This window comes from Stegodyphus dumicola, chromosome 5 (genome assembly GCF_044657685.1).
Source record: "Stegodyphus dumicola isolate Sdum_Otavi_A_Nest chromosome 5, ASM4465768v1".
Taxonomy (NCBI): Eukaryota; Metazoa; Arthropoda; class Arachnida; order Araneae; family Eresidae; genus Stegodyphus; species Stegodyphus dumicola.
In genome coordinates this window covers 14,071,396-14,096,899 of record NC_140772.1, presented here as the reverse complement: position 1 = coordinate 14,096,899, position 25,504 = coordinate 14,071,396, and the positions used below count along the sequence as shown (strand labels likewise).

The window sequence follows — 25,504 nt, the reverse complement described above, 5'->3', positions numbered from 1 at the left end:
ATATTCTAAAACTAAACTCGCTTAGAATAAGGAATCAGATATCTTAAGTGCTAATGAACTGAGAAAAATCTGATGACTGTGTTTTTAAACTATTCTTCTGATACAGATTAAGTTTCATAATTAATTTTTTCTAGAAAGTAAAATCATTTACACCCGATATTAATAACGTATTAATTATATGATGCTATAACCTTTTTAAGCTTATTTTAATTAACACATTATGGCTTAAGTTAAAAAATTTCTTGTACTTCTACTATTTTGCCTAGTTCACTAGAATATGTAACAGCAGGTTAGACTGAATCAAACTAATTGTAATGTTAGAAGTTAAGTAAACTTCATTAAATAAAGAATAACTAAAGAGACTTAACTAAAGAAATTACTTTCAGTGAGCAAGACCTGCAGAAAAGAACAGTAACTTTTATTTACATGAACTTTTAATCACTATTTACAGAATCAAAAAATAAAAATGATCACATATTTTAGCAGAAATAAGAGATGAGCTTTCAGAAACGTTTATTTATCTCCCGTACGAAGTGGTAGAAGGTCTGGGGAAGTTCCCAACGAACTTGACACGTCCTTCGCAGCACATATTGGCCTTCGCGCAGCAATCTTTGTGATCGGCATCGTTACCAGGGCATGTCCAGCATCGAATCTGGTCTCCGACGCTCTGCGATTCCGTGACCGGAAGGACGAGCAGGATTCCGATGAAAAGAAAGGCAATCAGCAGCAGTCTCATTTTTGACAATTGCGCAAATCTGTGAAGAACTGCAAATAAATATGAGATTAAATCTTTGAGTTGAATCTTTTCAAATTTTAATGTAACATCAAATATACAATACTGCGCATTGCGTAAAATTAGATTTCCTACAATCTACTGACATTTTCCCTGAGAAAGGAGGGGGGAGCGAAGGCACAAGTCTGCATATATTTTTAATATGTTAAATTTGGATCTTTTTCATTATAGGAGCCCACCAAGGGCCGAATTGCTGAACACTGGTCGGTCCGGGTTTCGAATCCAGGCGAATGGGCTGGCTGCATGGGCGTTCTCGTGATTGCCCCCATCTTTAACCTGTATACGAGCCAGTTTCCCTTATAAAGTATTCCACAAAGCCATTTAATTAATGTTTGGTTTAGTTAACCAAACCTTTTCTGTTATAGGACCAGCAGTTTTCTTTAGAAAGATTCACACGCAGTTTTCTTTAGAAAGATTCACACGTTAGTTTGATATTCCCAGTGAGAAAACATAATTTCGTCATCATTTCATTTTGCCTTTCATTTTGCTAAGTCCACTAACAAAATTGCAAAATGAGATTAGGAAGTTTAACTATCGTACTATACAGTATAATTATGCTGTTTAAATACTAAATAAACCACACAGGTAATTATCGCAGAATGAAGTGCGTATACTTTTTTCACCTAGGTAAAATATTGAGTATTTGCGTGTTATCCTAACTTCTTTAGTAGGAGTCTCCAAATGTTGACAATGTGCTAAACTCTGGCAACCATGCACACAACCATTCTTCAGACAACCATGCTGATAGCAACCGTTCAGTCAAGCCAGTCGCCCTTTTCGAATGTGTTCTTTATTCTGTATTCCATGCTCCAATGTTTTTATAAACAAACCGTGATAACTTTTGCCTTAAACGTAATTTTTAAATATGCGCTTATATAATTTGATAGCAATGGAAGAAGCTTTGGTAAAATTTCTGCAAAAATACAGAATTTTGCTGCAAAATGTATAAAGGGAACAATGAGGAGATGCGTTTGGTAGACAGCCCGTGTTTCCGAGGTTTGCGCTATGTCGAGTTTCTGTAATTCTCTGATTTTTTTAAAGCGAAAACACTTTGGGTAATAATAGCGATAAAATATGTTACAGAAACTTCTGAAGACGAATGCAGTGTTTTAATATGTCATGTAGTCCTTCTTTAAAAATTAGAATTTGAATTTTACATTGAATTTTAAAGCATATTGACATTTGAAACGTGGATAATATTTGCCAACTTATAAATACCGATAGTTTGCGAATGTTTTCCAAAAAAGTCGCAAAAGCCACCAACTTTCACCCGATAAGTAGCTTGCCTTTTCATTCAACAAAAATCGCTAATTTGCGCCAGGCTGATTTCGTTAATACGTAAGTACCAAATAATGCATTTAATTAAACAGCTTACCTTTATTTCTAATCATAATAAAAGCAACATACTCTCATCAAACATTCACCTGCATTTTTATTTCTCAAAATTTATACGAAAACATGAGGTCCTGTTTGCGAGCAAATGTGGTATTTTAAAGACATTTTACTACTAATAATTATTTTGGAAATAAAAATGCTATTACAAGACGTAGGAACGTATTTAATCGTAGCCAACAGGCAACAGTAGGGTATATATCTTTCGCTAGAGGATTATTTGGTGTATTTTGTCTGATATATATATTTGGTATATATTGTCTTGGTGTATATCTATATAAGAGCAGAAGAGCCCATACATTTGTTTTAACGGGTTCATTATTTTTGTAATCGAGAAGGCATTTCACAATTTTTAATACAAAATTTTAATTTTTAGTGCTGTACCTTATATGTGGTAACGTTAATTAGTCCAATAAACCTAACAGACGTAAAGCGAATAATCGCTAGGTATGAAGTAACTATAAAGTCGTGAGAAGATTTAAATAACCTTTTCATTTAAAACAGAACTTAGAACATTAACTTACTCTCTTGTGCAACAATATCAGTCAGAGCCTGTGGTGACTGCAACTAAATAGAACAGTCAAATTTAAGTGGAACAGTAGTCAAAGACTAGACAGATAAATACACTGGTTATCATAAATTAAGGAAAAATCACAAAAATCACGATTACTGAAAAAGTTACATGTAGAATTTAATGAAACTTACCCACAATATATAACAGTATAGGATACATAGTAAGGTATCAAATAACATAAAAAGAAATTGCCAGACAGATATGGTAGTATAGAAATTAGTACACGTATAAAATGAACAAATCGAAGCTGTCAGTTTGCTATAGGAAAAGTACCTTCAATATGGAATATGATCGCCTCTAGAAGCAATACAGCACATACAGCGATGTGTGATGCTTTCAATTATGCGGTCTATCAGTTCCATAGGAAGCGAGAGCCATTGCTCTTGCAAAACAGTTGCAGGCACGACAAGGGTCTGAGGGGGCGGACTGAGAGCAGCTAGACGTCTCCCTAAAGCATCTCAAACGTGCTCGATAGGATTCAAGTCCGGGAATCGAGCTGGCCATTTCCATGCGCATAATTCTTTCCTGTTGAAGATAATCATATACGATGCGAGCCCTGTGTGGTCTTGCATTGTCGTCCTGTAAAAGGAAAGCATCACCTATTGCCCCGGCATATAAGCGCACATAAGCATCAAGGATGTCATCTCTATAAATATGAGCATTCACGGTTCCCCTTGGAGAGACATGGAGGTCTGTGCGTCCACCCAAAGAGATGCCACCCCAAACACAGACACTGCCCGTTCCGTATGCATCTCTTTCACGGATGTTTGACGGATGATAACGGGTTCTAGGTTCTCTTCATATCAAATAACGCGTACTATCGCTTTCTAGACTAAACCTGGACTCATCCGTAAAAAGAACCGCCCTCCATTGATCAGGCGTCCAGTGGACATGTTGTCGTGCCCACTGAAAACGGTCCCTCCCATGGCGTGACGTGAGTGGCACACAAATGGCTGGTCGCCTCGCATACAGACCACCTTCGTGAAGCCTTCTACGCACAGTTGACGTTGACTTGAACCTTCCGGTGGCTGCAGCAAGGGAGGATCTAAGAAAAGTCGGAGTAGCGGTTCTATTCCTGCGTGCACATAATGTCACATATTGGTCATCGGGGCTCGTCGTAGCAGTTGGCTGTTCTTGGCTAAACCTCCTAGATGCCAAATCTGTGGTTTGAAATTGCCTCTAAAGTCTATGAACCACAGAAGGACTCACATTTAGCCATCTGGCCACTTCTGTTTGACTACACAGAAGGACTCCCATTTAGCCATTCTGACTTCCTGCCTCTAGTCTCCCAATGGCTCTCCATCGCAGCTCTGCAGGCAAATGATGCCTGGAGGTCATTGTTACGAATTGGCTATCTCAGATTTCTGATGTCACTGTCACAGTGAAATATGTGGGCTTGCTCTCAAACTGGACTTTTATGCTCCTCGGATATGACATATTCCGAAAGAAGCGCCACTAATTTGCATATCGCAGTTTTACTCAGCTACTCTTACTTGGCAACATATTCAAATTTTACACGGTTTGGCTTATTTTTGAGAGAGTTATCGCTATTTTTGTGATTTTTCCTTAATTTATAATAACCAGTGTATTATTAGAAGCCGGTTCGGTAACTCTCCCGAAGCGTCAAAATCAACGTTTTGGCAGCGATAGAACGCAATGCCGAATAATTACAGCTATCAGAGTTGGCAAGAAACTAGCGTGCACGCGAAGTCAGAAACAAGCTTCTTGTTACACTTTGAAAACATCTGTTTGAATACTGGCTACCTTATTTGCATTCCGGTGAGAAATACGGAAAAGAGAAGTTTTAGTAAGGTCTGAAATCATAAAAACTGGAATCGATCAGTCTCTTATCCTTCTTTCCCTATCACCAACCACTCGAGGAGACTTTCGGCTTGACTGTATTTTCAGTGCCCACATTCCGGAAATACACTACACATTTCCAAATAAGCATAACTTCTCAAGACTTTGGACCAGGGTTCAACGATATGGCACAGTCGGCAGCATTAAGCACCATAGCGATCAGGGAGAGGGGTCCTCTTTCTGTATATTTGCTTTACTGTCTATTTCTATATTTTTGTTTGGCAGCTAGCTTTAAAAAGAAGAAACAAATATACTCTGCAGGTGCACTTTTTACTACACAACTTACGCGTTTCTAACATACCCTAACTATACAACTAAAGCTATAACTGACTTATAGCTTTTATTCTATAACGCAGATAAGAAAAGCTAAGAGTATTTTTTACCCTTAGCTTTCCCTATCTTACATTTGATGTGAAGGAATATCAGATGTTACAGCAACTACAGAGGGATCCAAAAATGTATTCGCTGTTTGTAATTAAATTATTTCTAAGCAAAAAGCTGTACACTTGCTAAACTAATGCATAGGGTGCTGCAAGGTGTTAAATTTGTCGTCAGAGACGGAGTTAGCTATTTATGCAGCGCATCCGCGGGTGGTTGGTAGTGGATAGTTGAATTTTCCGCCTTCAGGGGGGAAATATAGTATCTGCTTTTAGAAGTTATTTTTTAGTTCAAAGGAGCTTTGTCCCTGAAAGACTATTGTTTTCGTTTTGTGATTTTGCGTCAAATCACTCTGAATGTCTGCTTCACTTTTCAAACTGTTGCCACCAAATATTATCGCCCTGTATTATATTTGAAGAAATTAAGTACTGAAGAATCTGCATTAATGTATGTATATTTCTCTCATTGTGATAAAACAACGGTACCTACAGCCATCTAATTTTGAATGACGTAATCCTACTGCAAATATGATCCTACTGCATCAGGAAGCCCAAATTTGAAATTTGTTTTATTATCGATTTCATATTTTCCTGAAGCTTTAACGAATTTTTCATTAATAAACTCAAGGATTTCAAAGCGAGCAATGGCAACGTTGTACAGAAAAAACATTTTTATCTCCAGCGCGTGTATCTGTAGACTGTGAGAAATTCTAAAGATATGCTCAAATATATATATTTTATATATATATGATAATTTTTTAGTAGCTTATGGGAAGCAATATAAAAAACAAATTGGGCATACACTTGTAATACAATATTTGGTTAATCTTAGGATTATGGTAACTTGGTGATTTTCTGGCGACCAACCCTGATACAGCAACCTGCTAGGCCTTTTTTTTTTTTTTTTTTTTTTTTTTTTTTACACTCAACATTTTTTTTACAACAATCTGCTAGCCGAATTACGCGTATGCTAGAACTTTTATGGAACAAAAGTGCTTAATCATGACGAAGATTAGGTGCGAAATTGGGAGAAAGTGCAGAATCCCCCACTGCTTGCCGCGTTTTTAAGAATTGCACATACACGGTATCCATGTACACGTCGACCTATTTTCACTTTAAAAAAAAATCCCAGAATTACACAAAAATGGCATTGCGCACACTCTTGACATTATCCATGTACACTGCTAAAGTCCTAGCTAGTAACCTTTATCGCCTTACCAAAATGTCGCCAAATTACCTGTTACCATATTCCAAAGATTAGCCCCACTGAGATTAAGAAAATTTCTCCAAAGCGCGTTTTCCGAGACAAAGCAGATTATAAAATTTTTGAAATGCTTATTCTGATTACATGATATTATTTTACATTACACAATGTCAGGACAGGAAGCTGACAGGAGAAAAAAGATTAGCCCAATATTTTATACATCTTTGAGTACGCAGGAACTAGTAGATATCCACTAGGTTATTCAGCAAAACCTTTCTAACAATACATAAAAATAACGGTGCCTGAGGAACAAAGAAAACCCAGAGAAGAAGAAAATTTGTTAGTAATTAGCAAAACACGCGTCTTATCAAAAGGTTTCTAAACTCTAAACAAATTAAACTGATAAAAAGATAATTTTCAAATGTTAATTATTGATTATGTAAAGGAGCGATAGGCAATCTGCAATTTTTGTAATTTTGTATTAATAGATCTGTCGGCAAAGATTTAAGGAATTCTAGTATTTACGTACCACTCTAATAAAGAGATCACGCACCAGCAAGTGAAACTACTCGTCTAGTTAACAAGTAGAAGCTACATGGTTCGAATCTCGTCGAGGGTACAGTTATTTTTCCGCATTTCGAGTGTCGCAGTTAATACATTTCGATTTAGCTGGTGTGCAACGTTTACATAATATAAGCGCACAGACCAAAAGCATTTTAAATTATTTTCAGAAAATTGTATGGACCTTTCTGTCTATCTACACACATATAGTAAAACGTGGTTAACAATGGCGTCGTAAGCACGTCAGTTTGTATTTTATTCTCCCAAAAAAGACAAAGCTGAAGACAATGAAGAGGATTCAACTGGACTGCATCTCATATAAACAACGATTAGATACATCCTACGGATTCAACGCAGACCCTCTCCAACCATAAACCTCCAACCTCCTTAAATCATTGACCCTTTTTACTTCCTTGTACGAAGCAAAAAGGAAGTATTGTAATCGCGAAAGGTTTCAGGCAGCATATTTCAACGAAAAGATCCATTTTGACCGCTATCGAATGCAATTTAACGATGCGTGATATCTGTACGTAAGGACAGAATAAAAGACTCGTTTCCTCAAAAAAATTATAAAGCTGCTTTAAAATGAATTTTTCGTGGCGTCTGTACGAACGTATGTACACACGTTCGTACGTACGTATCTCGCATAACTCAAAAACGAGTAGCCTCAGAACGTTGAAATTTTGCATATAGGACTGGTATAACATGTAGATATGCACCTCATATTTTGGTTGCAATCGGCCGCACCAAACGTATATAAATATATTTATATATATATCCACTCCGTCACTCGGCTCGGTGATCTCAGTTTCTTTACTCTTATATGTTTGTAAATTGTACATTTTTTGCTTTTAAAATGATTGAATTATGTTGTTCTTATCTTCCGGTTAAGGTTTTTATAGCTTTAGTAAATCTGTGTGCAATAGTTTTAGAATTATCAACAATTTTAAAGTTGTTAAGTGCCGCTAAGCCTTTTTTTTATGGCGGCCATTGATTGCTTACATTTGAAACAGCAGGATAATGGATTTGTTGCCAATCTAGAGGAACTTAGCTTCGCAACAACAAAGATAAGGCCTTCCTTTATTATCGCCGATTAAATCATACTTAATCCTTTCTGGAATTTTTTCGAGGAAATAAGTGTTTAAGATTTACTTCGTAATTTTTAATATAGATATTTTGAGTTTTTATGTATTTTTGTCTTCTCGCGAAGTGAGAACTGAATTAATTGAATGAGAAATACTCAATCGTCTGTGAAAAACTGTTTCTTTTTTGTTTTGTTTGCTTAATTTCTTTTATACATCGTTCTAGCTTTATTATAGTATTTGAACAGAATATGTGGCAACGATTAGATAATTCTATTCTTTAAATGATATACATTTTGTGCATTATGAGTTATAATATGAACGAAATATAATACTGTTAAGTGAATCTAGCACCAGAGTGTCGCTATGGTAAACAAATACTGGAGTGAATTTTAAAGAATGCATTTATTCTACTGTGGTTTATGCGCGCGAAGTAGATTTAATTCAATCCAATAAGTTTAAATGAAATGCAAGAAAAAAAGCGTATAATTTAGTTTTCCGTACAAGGAAGTCATGTGGTGTACATATCAGATTTTTATACAGTTTTTGAGTTAATTATCGTGTTGGAAGCATTTTTTTTATGGGTGGTTTCACCTTTTCGTAGTTACATTTTCAACAGGAAGTATTTTGTTGCCAATTAAGGTTAGTTCCCCTCCCTCGCCCACGACGTTTGAGCTTGCATTCATATGCAAAAGTATCGCCAAGATTTTAATGAGTTTCGTTGTCATTATAACCTCAGAATTAAAGCTATTCTAGCATCAGATGCACCTTACATCTGAGAAAAAGGATACGTATATAGTACAAATAAGTGAATGTAACGTAATACATTAAATCTCTTTTTCCACAGCATCCCAAACATTAACTGCTTCTATGTACAGGAAACGAAAATCACGCGAACTCTTTTAATGATCATTTGATAACCATAGTAATAGACCACTCATTGCTTTTCCGAGAAAAAGAACAATATCTGCTTCCAGTAGAGCAAATTATTCTACGAAGGCGCTCTGGTTCCGTGGCTATAAATATAACAGATGAGACATTTCTCCGCAAACTTTCAGAAAAATAATAGAGCAAGAGGAAAAACTGATGGATGTTAGTGAATGCGAAAAGTACCAGTTCTGATTCATCAGTCAAAATATTTTTGAAATTTTTAGTAACAAAGAAATTAAAGACATACAATCAAGAAACAACTAATAATTGGCAACGACACGTTCATAGGTTTCTGCTTTGTTGGATTAAATTTTCAATTTGCAATTTCAAATTTCATAGCAGTTTTATGTTGTACGTTAAATTATGTTGGCAAGTGGCATTATAAACATCATGACGTCAGAAGAGTTCAATAAATAGCCACAGGAATTCTGTAAGAGATTTTATAAATATGAGAAAAACAGATTTGCGACTTCAATTTCCAAACTGGGCAATTTAGTTATAAACAGTGAAGCGCTATGTATAAGTTCTTCGTTGTTATCATATTTACATTTATACTCTGTTTCACATCTCCCCCCGATTCTTTTCTACTGATAATAATAGTTAACTATTTCATTTACATAATGCCCCCCCCTCCAACAGCCGAGCACTAGTATTTCGATTTAGGTTCAAGTCCCGGTGAACGAGCTGGATGCATAAGAGTTGTCGTTTTTTACTTCCTTGTACGAAGTAAAAAGGAAGTATTGTAATCGCGAAAAGTTTCAGGCAGCATATGTGTATATAGGACTGCTATAACATGTAGATGTGCACCTCCTATTTTGGTTGCAATCGGCAGCACCAAACGTATATAAATATATTTATATATATATCCACTCTGTCACCCGGCTCGGTGATCTCAGTTTCTTTACTCTTATATGTTTGTAAATTGTACATTTTTTGCTTTAAAAATGATTGAATTATGTTGTTTTTATCTTCCGGTTAAGGATTTTATGCCTTTAGTAAATCTGTGTACAATATTTTTAGAATTATCAGCAATTTTAATGTTGTTTAATTGCCGCTAAGCCTGTTTTTAATGGCGGCCATTGATGTTTACATTTGAAACAGGAGACTTGTGGATTTGTTGCCAATCTAGAGAAACTTAGCTTCGCAACAACAAAGATAACGCATTCATTTATGATTGCCAATTAAATCATGCTTAATCCTTTCTGGAATTTTTTCGAGGAAATAGCGTTTGAGATTTACTTCGTAATTTTTAATATAGATATTTTGAGTTTTTATGTATTTTTGCCTTCTCGCGAAGTGAGAACTGAATTAATTCAATGAGAAATACTCAATCGTCTGTGAAAAACTGTTTTGTTTTGTTTGCTTAATTTCTTTTATACAGAGTTCTAGCTTTATTATAGTATTTGAATAGAACATGTGGCAACGATAAGATAATTTTTTAAATGATATACATTTTGTGCCTTCTGAGTTATATTGTGAAGGAAATATAATACTGTTAAGTAAACCTAGCGCCAGAGTATCGCTATGGTAAACAAAGTGAATTTTAAAGAATGCATTTACTCTAGTGTGGTTTATGCGCTGTCGGCGAAGTAGGTTTAATTCAATCTAATAAGTTTAAATAAAATGCAAGAAAAAATGCGTATAATTTAATATTCCGTACAAGGAAGTCATGTGGTGTACACATCAGATTTTTTACGAATGTGTAGAGTGAATATGAGCCAGTCTTGCTTAAAATTCCTTTGCCATAATCTGAATAATTCTAATTAATTAATTAGTAATTGTTTTCTTATCTATTTCATATTTTGTAATACTTCAACGAATTTTTGGTTAAAAAACTAAACGATTTCAAAGCGAGCAATGGCAACACTGTACGAAAACAATAACATTTTTACCTCTAACGCACAAGACTGTATTGGAAATTCTAAAGGTATGCTCATTCTTAAATTATTTTATTGCGATATTGCTATTGACCTGAATTTTATGGTTTGAGTACGTAGAACATATTTGATGAATAATGGTAACACACAAAAAGTTAAAAAAAACCGCTTTGGACGTAATTTAAAATCTGAAAACTTTCCGATTTTTTTTTTTTTTTTTTTGTTAATATTAACTTTATTTTATTATTTTCTCGGTTTTTTATTTTAATGACTTGAGAAAATTTTATTAGTTTTATACGATTTAAGTCTTCGATTTATTTACAAATGCAAGAAAAATTACTCTTGCACATATTTTATAAAGATGACAGTATTAATCGAGGAAAACTATAATTATAAAATTAGGCGCTTTTGATTGTAAGCTTTAATATTCTGTCTCCCCTTCCAGTTCAAAAATAATATGTGATAATGATGTTTAAGAAATTGGAATATTATTTCCTGAAAGGTAAAATTAAATTCAAGGTCATCGTTTAACATGCGCCGACATCAAACCGGCATTCTTTCCTTAAAGTCTAATGGAAATTATTAATAATGGATTGAATTAAATCTACTTCGCCGACAGCGCATAAACCACAATAGAATAAATGCATTCTTTAAAATTCACTCTAGTATTTGTTTACCTTAGCGACATTCTGGCGCTAGATTCACTTAACAGTATTCATATTATAACTCAGAATGCACAAAATTTATATCATTTAAAGAATAGAATTATCAAATCGTTGCCACATGTTCTATTCAAATACTATAATAAAGCTAGAATGATGTATAAAAGAAATTAAAGAAAACAAAAAAGAAACAGTTTTTCACAAACGATTGAGTATTTCTCATTTAATTAATTCAGTTCTCACTTCGCGAGAAGGCAAAAATACATAAATACTCAAAATATCTATATTAAAAAAATTACGAAGTAAATCTTAAACACTTATTTCCTCGAAAAAATTCCAGAAAGGATTAAGCATGATTTAATTGGCAATAATAAATGAAGGCGTTATCTTTGTTGTTGCGAAGCTAAGTTTCTCTAGATTGGCAACAAATCCACTAGTCTGCTGCTTCAAATGTAATCAATCAATGGCCGCCATAAAAAAAAAAAGGCTTAGCGGCAATTAGACAACTTTAAAATTGCTGATAATTCTAAAAATATTGCACACAGATTTACTAAAGCTATAAAAACCTTAACCGGAAGATAAGAACAACATAATTCAATCATTTTAAAAGCAAAAAATGTACAATTTACAAACATATAAGAGTAAAGAAACTGAGATCACTGAGCCGAGTAGCAGAGTGGATATACATATAAATATATTTATATATGTTTGGTGCGGCCGATTGCAACCAAAATACGAGGTGCACATCTACATGTTATAGCAGTCCTATACACAAAATTTCAACGTTTTGAGGCTACTCGTTTTTGAGTTATGCGAGATACGTATGTACGCACGGACGTACATACGTTCGTACAGACGCCACAAAAAATTCTCTTCAGAATTAATTTTAAAGCAGTTTTATAATTTTTTGGAGGAAAAGAGTCTTTTATTCTGTTCTTACGTACAGATATCACGCAAAAACATCGTTAAATTGCATTCGATAGCGGTCAAAATGGATATTTTCGTTGAAATATGCTGCCTGAAACTTTTCGCGATTACAATACTTCCTTTTTACTTCGTACAAGGAAGTAAAAAGCTATAGAATTCCGAAACAATTTGTCGGGATATAAATTTCAAAACCTGTGCTTATTTTTAAAATAAAAATTTAGCTTCAACATTCTAAAACGATTGCATCTTTTCATGTCAAACGATTGTATATCTTTTCATGTCAAATTTAATGATTTTTATTGGCTTTTTTCTTATGAACTTGTATGCAAAGTGCTGTTGTAAATTTTAAATAAGCATTCATCTGCGGTCTAGATACTGATTAATTCCTTTTACATGAATTCCTTGGGCAGAATAGTTTTTCCGGTTTATAAATATTTCGGATGTCAATAAATATTTCGGATGTCTTCAGAAACGAATTACATTCGTGAAAAGAGGTTTCACTGCATTAATTACTTATCGTATATTTATAATTATTAGCCCAAAGGGACAATTTGCCCAGAGGGGTTATTAATTTCGTTCTGGCATTTTGCGCCGCCTTCTATAAAACGGCATTTCACTTTCCAAATTGTTGCCACCAATTATTATCGCCCTGTATTATATTTAAAGATATTAAATAATGAAGTATCTGCATGAATATATGGATGTTTCTGTTACTATGAAAAAACAACGATACCTAGAGACATCAAATTCTGAGTAACTTAGTCCTCCAGCCTAACATGGGCACTTAGAAGCCCGAATTTTGAATTTGTTTTATTATCTATTTCAAATTTTGTAAAACTTTAACGAATTTTTAATTAAAAAACAAAACGATTTCAAAGCGAGCAATGGCAACACGGTATGAAAAAAAAAAAAAAAAAAAAAAAAAAAAAACATTTTTATCTCAGCGAGCAAGACTGTGTATCGGAAATTCTAAAGTAATGCTCATTTTAAAATTATTTTGCGATATTGCTGTCGACCTGAATTTTATGTGGTTTAAGTGCGAATAATCTGCCTTATTAAATCCTCCACAAAGCCATTTTCCCTTTAGGCAGATAGCTCTAGTGTTCTTTGCCTAAATTTATTAGGGTCTGAAGCACATATAAAACGCACGTGTTGTGGGGAGGGGAGTCTAAAAATCGCGTCTTCTTCAGATAAATTTAGTTCAGTAAAGCACATGTATTTAGCCTACAGATTGTAAAATATCAATTTGTTACTTAATTCCTTTTGTTATGATTTATTTGTAACTTGATTGTCACTTTTTTTTTTGTTCGTTATCTCTCATCAGGATGTAAATGAGTTACGGGTACTTAAGTTAGAGTTTTTGAAAGTTTAGGCAGCGAGAGGTTTTGGCAAAAACTCTTGCCGTAGTACTACTATCTCGCTCAGCTCTGCCACAGTAATTATCCGGCGTTAGCCATTTTCCTAGCCGAAGCGATTCTCACACTTAATAAATTGAGCCAATGCTTGGTAAAACTGTTTGAATTGATGTCTTCAGCACTGAATTAGTTTAAATTTGAAGTTAAACTTCCTGTAGTTGATATCTTGCATGGAATGGAGTTTGAATTTGTAAACACAAGCCATGCGTTTATTCATGTTGAAGCTTTTAATAAAAAGTTTTGTTTAAACTTTCTCAAAACTTTGTCGTTTTTTCATAGACAGAAGGCTATCTATCTTAGTAGGATTAAATACTCAATTAATTACAAATATACAACATAATTTTCTGGTCTTTTAGATAGTTCAGTTATGCTGCGTTCCCAAATAGTCGCTTATTTGGAATTATATTGTAGTTCTAAAAGGCTTCTTGCATTAATTAACACAAAATCGTTTTCCGCTGTAGCCCAATAAAAGACTGCCTGTTGCTGTGCTACAATGAAGCTCTTTCTTGAAAATTAAAACCAGCTGATGCTCTGTCTCATATAAAAAACACTTCCCTGTGTAAGAGATTTCACAAATTTTCAAATATCGGAAAAAAGACGAGGCCCTGATGTACTTAATTATGCAATAAACAAAGTGGCAAACCATGTTTTAATATGTAATTTTTTTTTTTTTTTTTTTTTTTTTTTTTTTTTTTTGCGCAGCTCCTTCGTGTCATAAGACAGGCGGGCCGGACTACGTCCTAAATAAATAAATAAATAAACAAAAACTCCCTGGTACTTAATTAAAAAAATAATAATATTTAAATTTTACGCATTTGTCTCAAAAAGCTTTAGACATGTTACTACATTATTTTAGGACTATTTAGATCAGTGACCTTCGAAATATGTTCCGCGAAACCTTAGACTTTCAGAAATACAAAATAAAAATTTAAAAGACCTTTTTAATACCACACAGACTGTGATTATTTTGAGTATGCCAAAATACGCGAAGGTTAGTTTCTGAATGGAGGGATGTCTTCGCGGAGGTCTATCTAAGGAACTAGTTCCTGTTCACATTACACGTGGAGGAAAATTATGAAACTTCCATGCATCTAGCCCATTTGCTCGAATTTGAACTGGAGCGTGGACTGCGAAGTTAACCGCTTTAATTTCGTAATTAATTAAGTAATTAATATTGTTATTTCTGTCATTACAGTAACCTTAAATTGTAGGATTTTATGTTAATTAATCAGCTATTATGATTTGAACCTTTGCTTTAACTTCTTTCCGTAGTTCTCACCAGAATGCAAATTAGCTGTTGAGTGTTTAAGCCGAAGGTTTGAATGTTTTAGAGTGAGAGCTTCTGGCAGCTTCGCACTGCATTTACGAATTATCGCCAGCTTTGCCAAAATTTATTCCGGCTTTAGCCATCTTGCTAGCCGACATTTAAATACACGCCGTTAATAATTTTAGCCAGCTTAAGTAAACTATTTCGTGTGCTTCGTTACTAGAATTTAAACTTTTAGTTTTATTTTAAATATACGCAACTAGCGGAGTTATATTTTGTAGCACATGTGGTGTCTTCTGTTAATTTAAGAAGTTCAATAAAAAGGTTATTTTAGCCTTTCTAAGACTTTGTCATTTGAATTCAGGTTGGAGCGATAATTCGCTCGTGAGCTTATTAGGATCCGAAGTAAGAAAGTTTTAAAACCACTGATTTAGTTTAACAAGGAGGAGAAGAACCTTACACTGACCCCTCGATAATTTTTAACCAGTTTCAAAAACAATATTGAGTTACTGGTAAGTGTTACTAATATTTATTATAGTTCAGTGCTAATAATTTAATTATCGAATTCTACACTACGGAGAATGGTAAGAAGAAAGGCGGCTATACGCAAAATATCCTCTAAATATGTTAATCGTGTTTTCTACATTATGTTGAATAATTAAAAAATAATTTCTAAATAATTTCTATGCATGTAATGATTTCTTAATTATTACTGTTTTAGTGAGACATTAGAAGACTTGGGATTACAAACTCTTGGAAATGTGTTTTGCCCAAACGTGGTATTAACCGTATTTGCCGGCATATAAGATTTACATTTTTGAAGGATAAAACTTTATTACTGCTCATTATAATGAATTTACAGTATTTTAAATATAAAGTAATACAAATCCAAAGTAAGAATTTTTGCAAATACCCAATCTATCTGGGAAAGAACACCTTTTAATCTTCTTCGTCAAAACCCAGACACTCATCTTCAGAGCTGAATGAAGAGTCAGTCACCTGAAACCTCCTCTAAATCGGAATCTGAGTCCTCATACAACAAATTATCCTCTGTACCATCCAGTGCATTAATAATGCCATACTACTTATATAATTTCACCACTGTCTCTGCTTTTACAGCATCTCATGAAACTTTGACGTATTCATAAAAGACGTATCGACGTATAAGACGCACCCGTTTTTCAGATCTATTTTTTTCAAAGAAAAAAAGTGCATCTTATACGCCGACAAATACGGTATAATGACTGCTACTTTTGCTGCAGTATAAAATAACTTTCTTCTCTTTATCATTCCAAAATCAATCCGGAAGAGTAGACTAAACATGATGATGAAATTTGCTGCAACTTATACTAAAAATCTGATGTGTACACCACATGACTTCCTTGTACGGAATATTAAATTATACGCATTTTTTCTTGCATTATATTTAAACTTATTAGATTGAATTAAACCTACTTCGCCGACAGCGCATAAACCACAATAGAATAAATGTATTCTTTAAAATTCACTCTATTTGTTTACCATAGCGACACTCTGAGGCTAGGTTCACTTAATAGTATTATATTTCGTTCATATTATAACTCAAAATGCACAAAATTTATATCATTTAAAGAACTATCTAATCGTTGCCACATGTTCTATTCAAATACTATAATAAAGCTAGAACGATGTATAAAAGAAATTAAGCAAATAAAACAAAAAAGAAACAGTTTTTCACAGACGATTGAGTATTTCTCATTGAATTAATTCAGTTCTCACTTCGCGAGAAGGCAAAAATACATAAAAACTCAAAATATCTATATTAAAAATTACGAAGTAAATCTCAAACGCTTATTTCCTCGAAAAAATTCCAGAAAGAATTAAGCATGATTTAATGGCAATAATAAATGAATGCGTTATCTTTGTTGTTGCGAAGCTAAGTTTCTCTAGATTGGCAACAAATCCACTAGTCTCCTGTTTCAAATGTAAACATCAATGGCCGCCATTAAAAACAGACTTAGCGGCAATTAAACAACTTTAAAATTGCTGATAATTCTAAAAATATTGCACACAGATTTACTAAAGGCATAAAATCCTTAACCGGAAGATAAAAACAACATAATTCAATCATTTTTAAAGAAAAAAATGTACAATTTACAAACATATAAGAGTAAAGAAACTGAGATCACTGAGCCGGGTAATAGAGTGGATATATATATAAATATATTTATATACGTTTGTTGCGGCCGATTGCAATATACGAGGTGCACATCTACATGTTATAGCAGTCCTATATACAAAATTTCAACGTTCTGAGGCTACTCGTTTTTGAGTTATGCGAGATGAGATACCTACGTACGTACGCACGTACGTACATACGTTCGTACAGACGCCACGAAAAATTCTCTCCAGAATTAATTTTAAAGCAGTTTTATAATTTTTTTGGAAGGAAAAGAGTATTTTATTCTGTCCTTACGTACAGATATCACGCAAAATCCTCGTTAAATTGCATTCGATAGCGGTCAAAATGGATATTTTCGTTGAAATATGCTGCCTGAAACTTTTCGCGATTACAATACTTCCTTTTTACTTCGTACAAGGAAGTAAAAAAGACTCATTTTATGTATCCAAAGCAGATGTAGAGTAACGTATACATAAAATAGATTGGATCAGCATGTACAGCAGATGTGTACATAGACATTACATGCATAGTCAGTTATTCAGGCCCAGCAGTAGTATTTTTGGTACCTTAGGCGATTTGTATATTAGTGTCCACCTATATTGAACTTATTAATATTTCCAATCAAAATATGCTTTTATTTAGTTCATTAAAATACTATCGGCATTACGTACTACATAACTATACATTAATATTTGTTACGAAATTACAGATGAAAGAGTAAAAGAAATATGTAATTAAAATAATACTTGAATCTTGAAGTTCTTCGTTTTAAATACAATTTCATAAAATTTATTTTAAGTAACAGTCGTAAGGTATTTCCTGCCTCCCTTCCGGTATTTTATCCCTCCTTTCCGCTTCCTTCGTGGTGTAACTGGACGCACGCATGACGTGTATTCGGGAGGTCTGGAGTTCGAATTCTGGAGAGGGAATTGCGAATTTCATCAGTTTCCTAACATCGGAAAATTCTAAATGGCTGTACACAGTTTTTTTATATATTTCCAAAACTTTTTAAAGCGAAAAAAAACGTACAGGATTATTTCTAGAGTTAACATAAATAAACACTAAAAGTGGAATATTAAATTCTTTCCAAAATTTAAAGGAATCACCACCAGAGCCGCCACGTTTGATAATGAGGACTTATGTAACTCAACTCTTAACATTTTCAATATGAAATAAATTAATTTTGAGTGCTTTCCATGAGGCGAAGTTACTTATAATGTCATCATACTGTAATTTCTTAGCAATATCATTTTCTACCGATAGAAATTCAAGTTCGTCAACTCTTCTCGATTTAAACATGACTTCGAATGCACTTTTATCAATTTCCTCTTAGAAAAACTCTCCTTTTCTGCAGCTACTCGTACCAGAATTCTTTTAGGATTTCTCTTAGTTTGCATAACCAATTATTTTAAGGTTAGTACCTTTCCTGAACCTCTCTTTTTCCCATCGTATTCCCTCGCCAGGATGAAAATTTAAAGTAAAGTTAATATAAATACAGACGAATTCAGAAGTTTATACAGAACGTGATTTCGCTAGTCAGCGTATAAGGTATTTCTCCTACTTCCCTAGCGTGCCTTCGTGGTGTAGTGGTTCTGCACACTGGCCCGGTATTCCAGAGGTCCGTGGTTCGCTTCCCGGCGAAGGCGGTAGCATACTTTTCGTCTTTTCTGCTTCCAATTAACCTAATGACTCTACAAGTGGCGCCCGAACTAAAAGGGTTGTGGATGATGATTCTCCGCACCCAGGATTTGGCGACTAGGTCCCCTAAAACCCTAGTCGCCCTTTAAAAAGGGGAGTATATAAGGTATTTCTCCCACTTCCCTAGCGTGCCTTCGTGGTGTAGTGGTTCTGCACGCTGGCCCCGTATTCCAAAGGTCCGTGGTTCGATTCCCGGCGAAGGCGGTTGCATATTTTTCATCTTTTTTGCTTCCAATTAACCTAATGACTCTACAAGCGCACGTTACTAGTTAGTCCTTGCTGTTACGCTGAGTTGCTGCTGCGCCTTTTTAGCCATTTAATAAGTATATCGCAGGATAGGTTGTTGAGTCAGCCTAGTTAACCTTAAATTAAATTGTTACTACAGTTACTTACTTAGCTACCAGCACTACTCTAATCAAATAAGCTTTGAATAATATTCAAATAATCTTTGAATTTATTGTGAAATTATCCTTAAGTTTCACTGAAAGTCATCGGAGTTATTGTACGTGCGAAGTCCGTACATTTTTGTTACATAATTCAGAACCAGTATTAGTTGGATCTGCTATTCTAGCAGCAAGTGCTACTAATTATTATCCATCAGTTGTAACTGCAATGTCATCCATGTGTGGTGATGGTGTTGTCATTGAACCTAGTCTTTATCATAAAGAATATCATGAAAAAAAGTATCAAGTGTTTCTGAAGTTACTGAAATGCCAGGAAAAAGTTAGTATTGTTATGAATAAGCAATCTGGATGAGTGACTTGTCTAGGAAATTTGTACTGAAATTATTATAAAACTTCTAAGACATTTTAGGAAGTTGATAGATGCTCAGTTTTCAATATATGGATTTAATTAATCCTTTTCATATAAACCCAATCTGCAAATTAAAAGATGGTGACAGCTTTTAGGGATTGTTCCTGAGAGTAAATTTAGGAACGGACCTTTTTCGCCTGTGAACAGTCAAGACTTTCTTCTCTTCAAGAACGATCTAATTTTGCGTGCAAGGACAGTTCGCGTGGTGAAGCCTCTTCAGTGACAAGTGACAGTGCGTCAGAAGGGAACGCCGGAGGAAGCGTGATCTAGTGCCGCAAAATAGTGCAATTTCCCGGAAGAATATACAAGTAGTGCCAGGAGAGTCAATCGAAGGCGTCTTCAAAATTGGTGGGTACCATTTTTGTGATTTTGGAGAGGTTATGCCAGTTATTCGAGACTAGGCTTATTTTGGATATAGAGCAGGAAAAGGTTGCCTCATAATTAGCATTTTTTTATATACGCTTTGTTTGTAGGCATAGGTATTATCATTAAGTGTTGTAAGGCAATTTGTGTTCAGAATTGTTAGGGAATTATTCAGTTTTGAAGAGATAGACCTGTTGTTGTTTTTGTGTTATTGTATTTCGAGATAAGTTTTTCTCTGCAGAATTGTATGTAGCCATTTTTTTTAGCATTCAATAAATTTTATTACGCTGTGTTTTGTTTTCAACCTGATGTCACAACCCAGGGTTTGCATAGCGGTTTCGGCGACTACACCACAGCAGTAAATATTAAAAGTTTAAGAGTTTGACGAAAAGTAAAGGGTATTTTACTCTTCTTCTGTTCTGGTATTCTTTACGCCTGTGCGAGAAGTCGCCAGGTTCATTTTAAGTGAGATCTATTGAAGTTTATGATATCAAAGGGAATTACATCCCACATTCTCATGGTAAGTTCCTTGTAAAAAGTAGGTGTGAAAGGAATCTGTTTCTTTTGGTGTTTTTTCCACTTCAGAAATGAGATCTACAAGCTGCGCACTTCTGTAATCATCATCACCCTTCAACATCAGTGTCGGAGTAATCGTTGCTTACTGTATCCTCAGTTGTCGTTTGTTTTAAAACACGCTGCGAATTTTTGAAGTTTTCCGTTAGGGGGTTCCTGTCCAATTTTTTAAGATCATAGAGAAAATACCAGTGTACTTTCACATGCAGCCTCAAATCATTTCTTCAATGAAAAAATTGCTTGATCTATAAATGGACTGAAAAAATATTTTTTAAACTGCTTCTTTGGATATACTAGGACAATGGTTCTCAACCTTTTTCAACACCATGCACCCTCTTTCACCATAGCTAGCAGATCATTCCCCCTTCCTTTCCAAAACTATATATACACATTTAAATTTAGATTACCTTTTAGCTTGTTTTATAAGTTATTAACAAAAATTATTAAAAGTGTTGATGAATACCCAAACTTGAATAAAATTGTTTCATAAGAATAAATTGAATTTAATTAAATAAATTTAATTTAAATACAAATTTAATTAAATATTCTTTGCGCCATTGCTTCAAGGAATGAAATTTAAATTTAAACAAACTTAAATTTAAATGTTAACATACACGTATAAAAGTAAAAAAGCCAAAATTTTAAAAAAAAAGTAAATTTAAAGCCAAAATAATTTCTAAAAAAATTTTAAAAATGTGCAAACATATAAAAGATTTAATTCTCGAACTAATCTACAATATCATTTAAATTCAGAAGCATAAGCAAATCAAGTGTAAAACCAATCCATGAAAATAAATTCACTAATTTAGCAAATTAAAATTAATCCAAACAATTTTTTTAAAAATGCATAAGTGAATGACTGTTGAGTAGGCAGGAGACAGACTTATCAAGGGGAAGTTGCCTCGAAACCTTTTTTTTTTTTTTTTTCAAAAAAACCTTTTTTTGAAAAAAAAAAAGTTTAATTTAATACTTGACTTTACTTGCTTGTTTCTCAAAAGACTTCATTAGTATTTTCCTTTTAGAACTTTAATTCTTAAATGCTAATTTCTAAGGGTACCGCTTTTATTGGTATTTCTTTTTACTTTTTGTTTTGACTTTTACCCTTGCCTGCATGAATGACGAAACACGAATTGAATGATTGGAGAGTTAGGTTTGGAGGCAACTTTCCCTTGATAAGTCTGTCTCTTGCCTGCTCAACAGTCATTCACTTATGCATTTTTAAAAAATTGTTTGGATTAATTTTAATTTGCTAAATTAGTGAATTTATTTTCATGGATTGGTTTTACACTTGATTTTCTTATGCTTCTGAATTTAAATGATATTGTAGATTAGTTCGAGAATTAAATCTTTTATATGTTTGCACATTTTTTAAATTTTTTTAAAAATTATTTTGGCTTTAAATTTGCTTTTTTTTTTTTTTTTGATTTTGGCTTTTTTTACTTTTATACGTGTAAGTTAAAATTTAAATTTAAATTTGTTTAAATTTAAAACTTGAATAAAGTTGTATTTTATATTCATAAACCAAAACTAAACACTTAACAGGTAAATAAAACGCTAATAGAATTCCCTCCCCCCTCTCGAATGTCTGAGTTTCCTCAGGAAGAGGAATTCCTTCCTGGTTCAGAATCCTGTACTAAGAATTTCACTAGAATGTTCATTAATAGTTTTGAATACGGATTGCAATCCCGAAGAAAATAATGAAACACAAAATAAATGTATCAGTATAGATGCAAAATAAAATTAAAAGAGAGTATATAATTTCTAGATTGGGGGGAATCATCTGTTTGAAAATGGAAAAAAAAAAAAAAAAGAGAATCACCCCTTGTAAATAAAGCTAAACTCAGGTGAAATTATAAAATATAAGAAATAACTCCATCTTTTAAAGAAATGAACGGTTTCAGCATTCTTAATCAACATTCGAGTATCATGTTTCGAGCTAACAGCGGATGCTCAGACAATGAATAATTTTGAAAATACGCTTCACTATACAGCACTCCAAGCTTAAAAACACAATATTGTATTTTGATATTTTACTCCTGCTACTCTACCGGGATATTGCCACTTGGCTGGCACCTATCGTAAATCAGCACCCTATGGAGCCGCCTAAGTCATTTATATCATAACCTGGGCCAGTGCATAGTTGACCTTAATCTGGTACAGATAAAGAAAATATATGTAAAGAGTGAATTTGGCTAATTTTTTAAGTTCAGACTTGTGTGATTTTCTTCCTAGAGTAACTTCAAAATAATTAGGAAATACTGCATTCAATATATCGAATTTTCAGTCTTGTATTCAATATTTTTAAATTGCTATGTTAGGTTAAAAAAATCTGAAACGTTAACGTTTTGTGTGTTAACTTTATTTATTAAATATCATGTTTTTCGTACTTAAAACGTAAAATTCAATTCAACAGCGATATCACAAAATAATTTTAAAAGACCATATCTTTAGAATTGCCACCACACAATCTCGCGCGCTGGAGATAAAAATAATTTTTATTCGTACAGTGTTGCCATTGCTCGCTTTGAAATCGTTGACTCTGTTAATCAAAATTTCGTTTATCTGTCAATCAAAAAGTTTTAGAAAATATTAAATAGGTTATTTATGTGAGTATCGTTTGCTTCATTTTACTGTTTCTAACAGCGTAAATTTCTTTTGTTTTTCTTCCTTTAGATTTGAACTTTATGTGTGGCAACAAGGTAATTGATTGATAGAATTGTGTTTATGACAGCCATGTAGAACGGCTCGCTTATTTTGTATCAATTATTTCGCATCGCTGACATCTTATTTATAATTAGTGTAATGAAATAAAAGTGAAGGAATACAGTCCATTTGTTAAGTGATTATTTGTTTTTGTGAAACATATTAAGTAAAGATCATAATAAAACAAATTCCAAATTTGAGCTTCCAGACTCCCATATTCAAGTGGAGAATTACATTATTCAAAATTTGATGTCTCTAGGTACCGTTGGTTTTTCACAGTGCGAGAAACATACCTACATTCATGTAGATTATTTTTTTTAATATAATGCAGGGCGATAATATTTGGTGGCAACAATTTGAAAAGTAAAACGCCGTTTATTTTGCCTAACCAAGGCAAAATGCCAAAACGAAATTAATAGCCCTTCTGGGCAAATTGGCCCTTTAGGTTAAGAAAAAATCTCGAATATTACGCAAGCACTTGCTTATTCAAATAGATAGGGTTAAAGCAAATGCAAAACAGAAATAACACCTTATTAATAATTCGGAATGAAACGAACGCTTGATACTAACTGTTCACTTAACATTAACTTAAAAGATTTTACTTCACTATTACTTTTTCTCCTTTCTCTTCAGCAAACGGCATTTCACGGACTTTGGATACTAAAAACCCATGACCGTCACGGTTGTATATCAAATAAGAGGAAGCAAAAATTAGAATATGTCCAATAAATAAAAAGATATTGCACTTTTCTATCACTTTCGGAATACAGGAATAATGAGAAACAAAAACCTACCTCTGTATATAGCAGTGACCTGATCACGGCGATAGTTTATAACGTATTTAAAAGCGGGAAATGTCGCCTTTTATTATATACCACTTTCCTACTGACCTAGTGAGCAACTCAACTCAGCTTGCATACGAAAGGGTAACGATGAATCGTGCACGTTGGTTGCTTTCCCCTTTACATAATTTCTTCCGATGTTTCATCGCCTACTTGTTTCAATTTTTTACGACTGTTAAAAAACACTTCCGTTCCAATGTTATTCCCTGTGTTTGGAACAAAGAAAAAGAATTCGAGCATCATTTCTGTTCTCCCTTCCTTTTCCAGCTCAAGGGTTGCTTCATCATTGTATTCTAGAATATTCACCGTCTCGATTCTTCTCTTCTACGTTTTTCCGACTCATTAAATTTGCTGTCTCCAACCCCTTAATGAGCTAAGACAAACTATACCAAAAGTGCATAACTCGATTAAGAGTAACGGCATTCATGATCTCATTAAACTTCATTTTCCAGTTTGTGATCCAGAAAAAATGACAAGTGCTCATAAATTGTTGATTACGTTACAAATCAAAACAAAGCATAAGTTATGTGGTTTGATGGGACATATTAATTTGCTTTACTTTAAACAATAAGTGAATTACTTTCAAATAATGTAATTCCATACTCTTAGAAATTACAACATACAACCCATACCTGCTGTTGTATTGTAAGGAGTTAGTGCGTCCAACTAGCAACTAGACGATTCGTAGTTCGACTCCCGGAGATTGCAGAGTTGACTTTCTCACGGTTTTTGCTCGAAAAATTATCATGATTTCTAGAACGGCGCCCAAACTAAAATATTAGGCAAATAAATTCATCCCCATTCTGATTTGATCGACTGGGTGTCTTGCCTCTTACCAGTGCTGTTTAAGTGATGGAGAATGTGATGAATGATAGTATTCTTCCTGAATGCTTTCAAGACATGAGCATGAGTTGTTTGGACGCCTGCCTAGCAATTGGAAGAACCATAATTGGAACTTCGACTAGTGCACAGTTTCATATTTTCACGGTTATCGCTCCGAAATATCTGCTAATCTTATACTCTTTATTGCATCCAGGTTGTCTGGACATCTCTTGACAACTGCTTGGATAACAAATACCTAAACGAAAAACTGTAAGCTTAGGAACTTTCTCACATTTCTACATCACTGAGTCACTGTGGAGTAAAATTCAGACTAATAATAATACCTGAAAAAAAAAAAAGAGCCATTAAATGCGTCTATTATCGATAAAAGAAAGTGTATCAGAAATAGATCATCTTGTAGAATTGATGATTCTAGAAGGCAGTTATCATGTCAATGAGTGTGGGTTCAAACCCCTGATACAGCTCTTTCCCCCTTTTTTCTTTTGTGTGTGTGTTTTTTGTTTCGGCATAGAGGCTTGGATGTTTATGATCCTGATATTTGCGCAGATTACGAGCTCCTTAAAATTATTAGTCCAAAATCATGCGTA

At 33.8% G+C, this 25,504-nt stretch overlaps 1 long non-coding RNA gene across 1 annotated transcript; it reads right to left on the bottom strand.

Annotated features, from left to right (window-relative positions):
- Positions 1 to 397: 397 nt before the first annotated feature.
- On the bottom strand, positions 398 to 24,422 carry LOC118200322 (uncharacterized). Its single transcript, XR_004760072.2, has 2 exons — positions 24,027 to 24,422; positions 398 to 765 (listed from the first exon to the last, which is right to left on the bottom strand). It is a non-coding gene; the product is annotated as an uncharacterized LOC118200322 (long non-coding RNA).
- Positions 24,423 to 25,504: the final 1,082 nt, after the last annotated feature.